At 53.1% G+C, this 10,660-nt stretch overlaps 1 non-coding gene and 1 pseudogene across 1 annotated transcript; both read left to right on the top strand.

The window, feature by feature from the left end:
* Positions 1–2,419: 2,419 nt before the first annotated feature.
* Positions 2,420–3,838, top strand: LOC144786411 (18S ribosomal RNA; annotated as a pseudogene).
* Positions 3,839–4,665: 827 nt separating this feature from the next.
* On the top strand, positions 4,666–4,819 carry LOC144786281 (5.8S ribosomal RNA). Its single transcript, XR_013602106.1, has one exon. It is a non-coding gene; the product is annotated as a 5.8S ribosomal RNA (ribosomal RNA).
* Positions 4,820–10,660: the final 5,841 nt, after the last annotated feature.

The following is a 10,660-nucleotide window of genomic DNA, read 5'->3' as shown; positions in this document are numbered from 1 at the left end:
ACTCCATGGGGCCCGGGCAGTCCTCCCCCTGGGCGTCGGGGCCCGAGAGCTCCGGTGGTTCTCCTCATGCCTGAGGCCCAGCGTGTGGTTTCAGAGCTCCAAGGAGCCCTGGCGCCCGGATCCCTGCCACCCTGGAGCCCTGCAGCCCCCGAGCCCTGCAGCCCCGGAGCCCTGACGCCCCTGATCCCTGCCACCCCCCGAGCCCTGCAAAGGAAGGCGGGAGCCCTCCTGCGAAGGCTTGAGGCAGGCAGATTGGCGTCACTTCAGTCCCGGCCATCTGGTCGCACCTTTCCCCTCGGCCATCTGGTCGCACCCAATGCTTTCCAATGAGGCGACCAGATGGCCGGGCTTCCCTGGAAGTCCCCATGAGGGGCCATTCACCTCCTCGATCCCAGCGAGGGCTCCATGAGGTTGGGCAACCCTGTGCCCTGGGCTCCCCCGTCACTCTGTGCGCGCGGTTTCCCAGAAAGAGGGGTAGCCTTCATCTGGATTACTAGGGGCAGGGTATGCTCGGAAACCCCGCCTGGGCTGGCAGTTCTCTGCCGGGGACCAGATGGGCTGTGCCCGGGCAACACCTCCCTAGGCATCCGGGGCTCCGTTTTCCGGCCCGCGGCGTGGCAAAGTGCCATGGACAGGCTCCATGGGTCCCGGCCAGTCCTCCCCTGGGTGTCGGGCCCGAGAGGTCCGGCAGCCACACCTGCACCTGCAACCCAGCAGCCGGGGTCTCTCCGAGCCCTGCGTGGGCAGGCGGGAGCCCTACCGTGAAGGCCTCGGGGCGGTCAGATGGGAGTCCTTTCGGTCCCGGCCATCTGGTCCCACCTCTCCCCTCGGCCATCTGGTCGCACCCGTATGCTTCCCTATGGGGGCAGATGGCTGGGCTTCCCTGGAAGTCCCTATGAGGTGCCATTCGCCCTCCGGATCCCAGCCAGGTCTCCAGGAGGTCGGGCACGTTCGCGTCTAGGGTCCCCAGGGCCTCGCGGTGCGCACAGGTTCCCAGAAAGAGGGGTAGCCAGGGGGAGGGCTCTGTCCTGGGTCCTGCTGCGTGGCAGGGTGCCCGGGATGGGGTCCGGAGGGCCCAGGGAGGCTTCCCCTGCGCCTCTGGGCCTGGGAGCCCTGGCTGGGTCGAGGGGCCCTGCCGGGCCCTGGGTCGGGTGCTCCGGCCCTGGGATCTGGCCCCCGGCCTGCAGCACTGCCAAAGCCCCAGGACGGGGTTCCGTGGTGCCTGGGGAGCCTCCCCTTGCTTGGCTGGGTTCAGGAGCTCTATTTGTGGCCCCTGAGGGCACTGCGGAGGGTGGCCTTCCCACCCTGGGCTCTGTCCTCGGTCCTGCCGCGTGGCAGTGTGCCCGGGATTGTGTCCAGCAGGCCCGGGGAGGCTTCCCCTGCTCCTCCGGGACTGGGAGCCCCGGCTGGGTGCAGGGGCCCTGCCGGGCCCCGGGTCGGGTGCTTGGGCCGTGGGCCCTGTCCCCCGGCCTACTGCACTGCCAAAGGCCCGGGTCGGGGTTCCGTGGTGCCCGGGCAACCTTTCCTTGTTTGGCTGGGTTTAGCAGCTCCGGCTAGGGCCCGTGAGGTTCATGGGCCCCGGGGAGGGTGGCCTCCCCACCCAGGGCTCCGTCCTGGGTCCTGCCGCGTGGCAGGGTGCCTGGGACGGGGTGCGGCAGGCCCGGGGAGGCTTCCCCTACGCCTTTAGGCCTGGGAGCCCCGGATGGGTCCAGGTGCCCGGCCGGGCACTGTATCGGGTGCTCCAGCCCTGGGCCCAGTCCCCCGGGCTGCTGCTCCACCAAGGGCCCAGGACGGGGGTCCGTTGTTCCCGTGCAGGCCTCCCCAGCTTTTCAAGGTGTCCGTGGGCCCTGGGTCGGAGGGCCTGTCTGATCCCCCTGGCAGCCTCCATGGCTGGTGCCCTGGGCCTGCCGTCCGCCCAGATCCCCTCTGCCATCTGGTCGCCCGGATCCCCTCAGCCATCTGGTCGCCCGCAATGCTTTGCAATGGGGCGACCAGATGGCCGAACTTCCCCAGCGAGGGCTCCAGGAGGTCATGTACTTTTGCGCCTTGGGTCCCTTCTGTCACCTCGTGTGCACGGATTACAAGAAAGGGGGGTCATTTTCCCCTGGATTACAATTATTTTCACCCTACGTAAAGTTATTCAACATAGTCCCGAGAAGTGCTAAAATATTTAAAAAATCACCATAAATGTGGTACAGCCCACAGTGCTATAGAAAGCCCGAAATAGCCAGATAATAGATAATCATATAAGTTACCATTAGAATTAGTCCATGTGCCATACTAACACATATGGTCACTGATAAAATAAAGAAAACCTGAGTCTGGAATAGAAGAATGCCGTTTTAAGTATCATATTCCGTCACAGTTCATCATAATTGTCTTAAAACTGTGTCATCCAGTCATCAATATCTCAATTAGATACTCACTCTTTGTAATGTGTTTCACGGTCAGATATTCGCAAATTACCCACTCCCGACTTGGGGAGGTAGTGACGAAAAATAACAATACAGGACTCTTTCGAGGCCCTGTAATTGGAATGAGTACACTTTAATCCTTTAACGAGGATCCATTAGAGGGCAAGTCTTGTGCCAGCAGCCGCGGTAATTCCAGCTCCAATGGCGTATATTAAAGTTGCTGCAGTAAAAAAGCTCATAGTTGGATTTTGGGATCAAGCTGGCGGTCTGCTGCGAGGCGAGCTACCGTCTGTACCAGCCCCTCCCTCTCGGCGCCCCCTTGATGCTCTTGACTGAGTGTCCTGGGGGTCCGAAGCGTTTACTTTGAAAGAATTAGAGGGTTCAAAGCAGGCCTTTTCACCTGAATACTTCAGCTAGGAATAATGGAATAGGACTCTGGTTCTATTTTGTTGGTTTTCGGAACTGGGGCCATGATTAAGAGGGACGGCCGGGGACATTCGTATTGTGCCGCTAGAGGTGAAATTCTTGGACCGGCGCAAGACAAACCAAAGCAAAAGCATTTGCCAAGAATGTTTTCATTAATCAAGAACAAAAGTCGGAGGTTCAAAGACGATCAGATACCGTCATAGTTCTGACCATAAACTATGCCGACTAGCGATCCGGTAGCGTTATTGCCATGACCCACCGAGCAGCTTCCGGGAAACCAAAGTCTTTGGGTTCCGGGGGGGGAGTATGGTTGCAAAGCTGAAACTTAAAGGAATTGACAGAAGGACACCACCAGGAGTGAAGCCTGCAGCTTAATTTGACTCAACACGGGAAAACTCACCCGGCCCGGACACGGAAAGGATTGACAGATTGATGGCTCTTTCTCGATTCTGTGGGTGGTGGTGCATGGCCGTTCTTAGTTGGTAGAGCGATTTGTCTGGTTAATTCTGATAACGAACGAGACTCCTCCATGCTAACTAGTTATGCTACCCCCAGCGGTCGGCGTCCAACTTCTTAGAGGGACAAGTGGCGTTCAGCCACACGAGATCGAACAATAACAGGTTTGTGATGCCCTTAGATGTCCGGGGCTGCACGCGCGCTACACTGAACGGATCAGCGTGCGTCTACCCTTCGACGACCGGTGCGGGTAACCAGCTGAACCCTGTTTGTGATAGGGGTTGGGGATTGCAATTATTTCCCAGGAATGAGGAATTCCCAGTAAGTGCGGGTCATAAGCTCACGTTGATTAAGTCACTGCCCTTTGTACACACCGCCCGTTGCTACTACCGATTGGATGGTTTAGTGAGGTCCTCGGATTGACCCCGCCGGGGTCGGCAACGGCCCTGGCAGAGCACCGAGAAGATGATCAAACTTGACTATCTAGAGGATGTAAAAGTCGTAACAAGGCTTCCGTAGGTGAACCTGTGGAAGGATCATTAACGGTGGAGCAGCCCAAGCGACCGACGGTTCCAGCCCGAAGCCCTTGGCCGCCTCCTGCAAGCACTCACCCTAGGCACAGGGCCCGTCCCTACCCTGGCGCGCCCCGGCCGGCGGAGCGTTCCACGGCCGCATGGGGCGCTCGGGTTTAGGACCGGGACTTCGGCGGGCCTCTTCCCCCTGAGACGGAACCCAAGTTCACCCCCGGGCTGGTACCACCCCTCCCTCGAAAGCCCCTAGTGCCGACTGGGCCTTTCCGCGCCCGAGCCCCGGCCCGACTGGGGTCCGGGCGACCGAGGAGCAGCCCTTTTCACGCTGCAGAGCGGCCTGAAATAGAAGGGGCCGAGGGCCTGCGAGGGGACCCATGCTCCTCTCGGTGGGTGGCGTGCGGGATGGGGAGCTGCCTGGCTCTTCCCTTCTGGTGCTTCCAACCCTGGCAAAGGGTGGGGTGGGCCGATCGCCAGCCCGCCGTCACAGCTCGTGGCCACCCGGCGACAGCTGACGTGCAGGTGGAAGGACCCTCCCTCGTTGCCAGGTACCCGGTTTGGCCTGGTCGCGTGCAGCCGGGCCGAGGGGTTTTAAGACTTGTGCGGTCCCTCCCAGTTACCCCGGGAAGGACCAGCGGCTGCGTGGCTGCCTGCGCCCGTTGCACCCGGAGCCCCCTTCCTTGCCCGTGGGTGGGTGGGGGTGACTCCCGGGCCGAGCACCTCGCAATGTTTTTTTCTCCCAACGGTGCAGTCTGACTCCCAGAGGGGGGGGGGGGAAGGAAGGAAGGAAGGCAGGCCCACCTGTCCTGCAGGTGGGCGAACGTTTTTGAAAAGTTGCCTGTGACTCTTGGCGGTGGATCACTCGGCTCGCGCGTCAATGAAGAACTCAGCTAGCTGCGAGAATTAGTGTGAATTGCAGGACATATTGATCATCGACACTTCTAATGCACCTTGCGGCCCCGGGTTCCTCCCGGGGCTACGCCTGTCTGAGGGTCGCTTGATAGTCAATCGCCCCGGGGCTTGTGAAATGTTGTCTGTTCACCCATACGGCTCGAAGGCATGGACAAAATGGGTGGAACTGACGTCAGCACACCGCTGAGGTCTTCTCATAGCTCCCATGGCTTAGCGCGGGGTTGGGAGTGGAGCTGTTCCATTGTGATGTCCTCGTCGACATGGGAGAGCTATGGAGAAAAGTTTCTGTGTATGCTGCTCAAGGTGTAATTCAAAAGGTGAGGAATCCACAGGCAAATACTGTATCCACCAGAAAAAGCATTACCGAAGGTAAGTAACTTGTTCTTCAGTGCAGTTGCAACAGAGAAGTGTAACCAAACCAAATGAGACCGTTGAGCCTGGGAAAATAACCGACAATGCAGGACACTTTAGGCAAGATCACAAGAGTTCAATGAGTTGCTGTGGATACATGGACTGGAAAGGTGTGATCAAGTGCCCAAGAGAAATGTCCCGCCATTGTTTGCTTCAGTGTATAATCAACCAATACTTGTAGTAAGCATCCAATTCCTCATTTCTCTCAGAGTCAATCATTTTTGAAGAATGATATGTTATTTTCAAAATTTAATGCTGCAAGTGTTGGACAATACTTTGATGAAACATTTGAAAGTGGGGAAAAGGGAGGTTTTCAAAAATAAAGCAGGGGAAATAATGTTTTCAATAACTCCCATTGTAATGGGGGTCGTTTCACGTGGGAGAAAGCTATAATAAAGCCATTTTGGGCTTTAAAATCGTGAAGGTCCCACCTGAATTGGGTGTATTGGCATGTAGGTGTGTTAAAGGTCTTGGTTTAGAAAATGTTGAATTGCAGTGTGGCCTATGTGGGAAGCCTTTAGGTGTTATTTGAATCTCTAGAACAGTGCTCTTATCCTGATGTGGATTACGGTTACTCACATGCACTTTATATGAGTTTATTGTTATGCCTGTTAGAGCAGGACTGTGTATAGTCCACCTAGGAATGACAGAGAAATTGTTTGTAGCATTCATTGCTGCTAAGGCAAAATAATGATGAAAGGCACTTGTAGAGCTCACTGACGCCCTGCACATGCTATTCTGCTTTCCTTCAGTCCTTACTAACACCAGAATGCCTTATTGAGAAAGAATAAACAAAAAGGTCTTATGTCTTTCCTAAAGACGAGATCATTGGTGTAATTGCGACTATGCACCTTGTGAGATCTACAGTGCTTTGCAATTAAAATTTAAAAGGAGTGATCCCTAATGCAGTCTCTCTTGATCAAGATTGCCTGTGGCTAAAACAAAGGCATGGCATAAACATATGTGGTGATGCCCTGCTGAAGACAGAGGTGTGCGGTCTTTTGATAAGTGTAGAAAAGTGCCCTTTTTGACACCGTCACCCCCCACTTTTCGCCTGGTATTTGATGTGATTAACACTGGAAGTGCGCTGGTTTCCTGCGAATAAGGTCCCCAGCACCAGATACCTTTCCCAAAACTGTGCAATTGTTTCCCCCAGTTGGCAATACCTTTAGTACCCTCTGTAAGTCCTTAGTAAATAGTATATAGGGCCTAAAGCTCGAAAGAGGGTCCCCAAAAGCTGCAGCCCAATTTTTGCCACCATAAAGGACCCTTCTCTAAGCTTATGCAAACTTCACTTTTGTCTGCACCAAGACACGCAGCTTGCAGTAGAAAACACAGGGGACCTAGCACACAGTGTTGTGCGTCACTTTAACACTGCAGGTAATATTTTTAAGTTCCCCCCTACAGCAGGCCTTACAGCCCTAGGGCAGGGTGCCTTATATTACATGCGAGGGCATATCTGTATGAGCAGATATGCCCCTGTGCTGGTCAGTTCCATTACTGCCAGTACAAGTGAACAGGGAAGTAATTTTTAAAACATACTGGACACTGGTGAAAATGAGTTCCCTAGATACATGATGGCTTCACTGAAAAGAGGGATGTTTGGTATCAAACATCACATATTAATAAACCCACACCGATGCTAGTGTCGGATTTAGTAATACATGCACCCAGAGGGCACCTTAGAGGTACCCCCTGAAAACCTACCAGCCCCTGGCGGTGACTGACTGGCTTTTGTCAGCCCGCTTGCAGAGACGAGTGTCTGACCCCCCAAGGATGAGGACCTTTAGCGGAATCCACTGGAACAGCAGACGGGACGAGCAGGCCTCGTTTGTTGCTTCCCGAGAGCAAAGTTGACTCATCCTGCAAGCTGTGGTGTCTCCAAAAGCCTGAGAGCTGCTTCCATGCATCCTGAAGACACCCTAAGAAACCTGAGTGGACTCTGGGCCGCCAATACCTGACCCTGAGGTGGGCCAATGATGCCAGTGTGGTCCACTGGCCCCCCAGAGACAACCCCCCACCCTGGACTTGCCCACTGCAGACTTCCCGATGCCGCGTGCAGCCTTCATTTGCAGGCCTACACTACCCCAAGGGCTCCTTGTGGTGAAAATCCCATGCCTGAAGACACCTCTGCACCCATGGCACATGGAGAAGAGGTGCAAAGGTGTCCCCATGCTTCATGAGACCTGAGCCCCCCTTGTGGTTCAGACTGACTGGCTTCCCAGGCCAAGCCTGCAGCCTCTTTTGTAGCGGACTGATCCCCATAGGATAACTTTGGCCACCAAACACTGAAAAGCACCTGTGCAAATGGCCGCTTCCAGTGCCGCCTTGGACCTTGCCCCATACTCACTTTAAGTCCAGGAGATTGGACCCACAAGTCACTGCGAAGTGCCCTAATGCATTACATGTTTCCCCCCCATAGGATAACATTGGGCACTGTTGGAAAATAAGGCATTAGTTGCTTGTAGGGTGACCAAACATCCTGGATTTGCCCAGCCAGTCCCGGTTTTTCAAGGACTGTCCCGGCGTCCCAACAGTTCTTGCTAAAACAAAGATATGTCCCAGGTTTGAGGGAGGGTCATTGAGTCCACACATTAATCGACATGGTGCAGGCTCACGTTTCCTTTCACTCTCTCAAGACCAGGAACAGAAGTTTAGTCGTTTAAAGAGCTCTCATTTCTCAAAACATAGGAAGTTCCATTTTTTAAAAAGCTGCCTGCTATGTTGCCTAAAGCGGTACAAAAGGGGGTGGTGATGGACGGAGCATCTGAATCAATCAAACACTCACACCCAGTCAAAAGATCTGGGTTTGATCCATCACCGTTCTTTAGCCCACTCTGCCACCCCAGTTCAGACATGGCTATATGCAAATCAGTCTGACCCTGTGCCTCATGGGAACAGTCCAGCCCGAACTGCCAAGCCATGTCTTCCCTGGACCGGAAACAAGCTTACGAGGACCGGTTTCTGGCATTCCAGCCGTCTTCAGCCCGGCTTGCTGGAATCCAGTGGCAAAGTGAGCAAGGGACTCACGTCTGAGCATACCCTGCCACACTTATGGCGGCCAAAAGCGGTACAAAAAGGGGTGGTGATGGACGGAGCATCTGAATCAATCAAACACTCACACCCAGTCAAAAGATCTGGGTTTGATCCATCACCGTTCTTTAGCCCACTCTGCCACCCCAGTTCAGACATGGCTATATGCAAATCAGTCTGACCTTGTGCCTCATGGGAACAGTCCAGCCTGAACTGCCAAGCCATGTCTTCCCTGGACCGGAAACAAGCTTCCGAGGACCGGTTTCTGGCATTCCAGCCATCTTCAGCCCAGCTTGCTTGAATCCAGTGGCAAAGTGAGCAAGGGACTCACGTCTGCGCATACCCTGCCACACTTATGGCGGCCAAAAGCGGTACAAAAGGGGGTGGTGATGGACGAATGTTATGCTATGTTGCCTTGCATAATTTTTTCAGCACAGCAGGAATTAATGGGAGGGGAATAGGTGTCACATAACCCCAAGCCAGGATCATAAGCAGGCTTCTCCTGGGTCACATCACGGGAGGGAGTGAGGGAGGGAGGGAAGGAAGGAAAGGAAGGAAGGGTATATATATATATATATATATATATATATATATAAACCACAGGATTCTGGGACGTTATACAAAACCAGCGAAATTCAGCCAACTATGAGTAACATGTCAGACTGCTATTTCTTAAAAGTTTGGGTGTTAAATATATATACACCAAGGTGTATTGGTGAATCAGTGGGTGTATGAGTGACTGTATGGATGACTGTGGGTGCTTGACTCACTGAGACACCTAATCACTCACTTATACAGTGAATGTATGGGTGAGTGACTAGTTGTGTGAATGTGTGTATCTGTCAGTTGATGTCTTAGTGGGTGTATGAGTGTGTTAGTGGGTACGTGAATGGCTATATGGATGATTGATTGATTGGGTCTATGGTTGTCTGGGCATCTGTGTTTGTGGGTGAGGAGGTGTGCGACTGCCTGTATGGATCAGTGAGTGAGTAAGTGAGTCAGTGGCTCTATGGGGTACTGTTGCGTGTGTGAGAAGTTGTATGGGTGAGAGAGTGTCTGTGTGGCTGTGTCAGTGATTGAGTACAAATGTTAGTATGGGTGAGTAACTGAAAATGTGAAATACAGTATACGTCAGTGACAGTGTATATGAGTACCTGTATGCGTGAGTGAGTGAATATGAGAGTGGCTATATAGATGAATGCATGCTTCTGTCAGGGACTGTATAGCTGAGTGAGTATGTGTTACTCACACAAACAGTTATACAACTACCCACTTACTTACTCATACAAATTGTGACTGTATGATTGAGTAGTTCTATGGGTGACTCATTCATACAGTCACACACCTAGACGCTCACACAGTGTGTAAGTGCCTTCATGGCTGTACGAGTAGATATGTCAATGGCTGAATTAGTGAGTGAGTGGGTCTATGAGTGACACTATGGGTGAGCGAGTGGATGTGTGCATAGATCAATGAATCAGTGAGTGGGTGTGTAAGTATTGGTATGGCTCTATGAATGGGTTTGTGAATGGTTGTGTGGGAGTGTCTGTAGCTGTATAAAAGATTTGTTAGAGGTGTGAGTGGGTATCTCAGTGATGCTGTGGATGATGTCATCAGTGATGTCATTTGAGATATCATCAGTGATGTCGCTGACCATGTCATGAGTGATGTAATATGTGAGGTCATACGCAGTGCATTGCGGGGTGCGAGTTATAGTTAGCTCAGCTAACTATAATGGCTGACTATATCTGGTTTTGTACGAGTGAAATATCAGATTAACTGTAGCGTCCCTCTAACCTGTGGTTTTTTTCAGTGAATTTCCAAGGTTTTTAACTAGCAGTCACGTTTGCAGAGTGGTGGAGAAAGGAGTCTGGGACTCTGACCGGCTCTCAGGAATTCTGATGCGTAGGATTTACATGAGGTACTAGGAGGGTTTCTTGGCCCCCAAGTTCCCTCTGGAGTAAAGTGGACGTAATCCCTCAACCAGTAGTGCGCCAGGCGGTGCGTTTGCAGAGTGGTGGACAAAGGAGGTGTGGCCTCCAAAGACATCTTAGCAATCCCACTGTGTGGGACTTACTGGAGGTAACAGGAGGGGTAGTTGGCTCCCAAAGAAATCCTTGGAGGCCAACTCCCTTTTCTGTTACCTCCAATAAGTCCTACACAGCAGGATTGCTTAGTTCAAATAGGTCACACCCCTTTCTCCACCACTCTGCAAACGCATCTCCTGGCGTGCTCTGGGTTGTGTGAAGAAGTCCCCTTTGCTGCTCATCGTCGGGGATTACTGGAGGTAACAGGTAGGTTAGTTGACCCTCAAGGACCCTCAGCTTCGAAGAGGTTTCCAATGTTTTTTTTAATTTTAGGAAGGGGAGCTCTGTGGCCCTTCTTCCCTTTACCTTTTTGGGCCCTGGGGACCCCTTGGCCCGGAGCCTGAACCTTTTTTTATTTTTTAAGAAAATAAAATGGGAGGAAGGCCGTGTGGCC

This window comes from Lissotriton helveticus, chromosome 10, assembly GCF_964261635.1.
Source record: "Lissotriton helveticus chromosome 10, aLisHel1.1, whole genome shotgun sequence".
NCBI classification, from domain to species: domain Eukaryota; kingdom Metazoa; phylum Chordata; class Amphibia; order Caudata; family Salamandridae; genus Lissotriton; species Lissotriton helveticus.
Note: the sequence above shows the minus strand (reverse complement) of the source record. Positions and strands in the feature narration are given on the sequence as shown.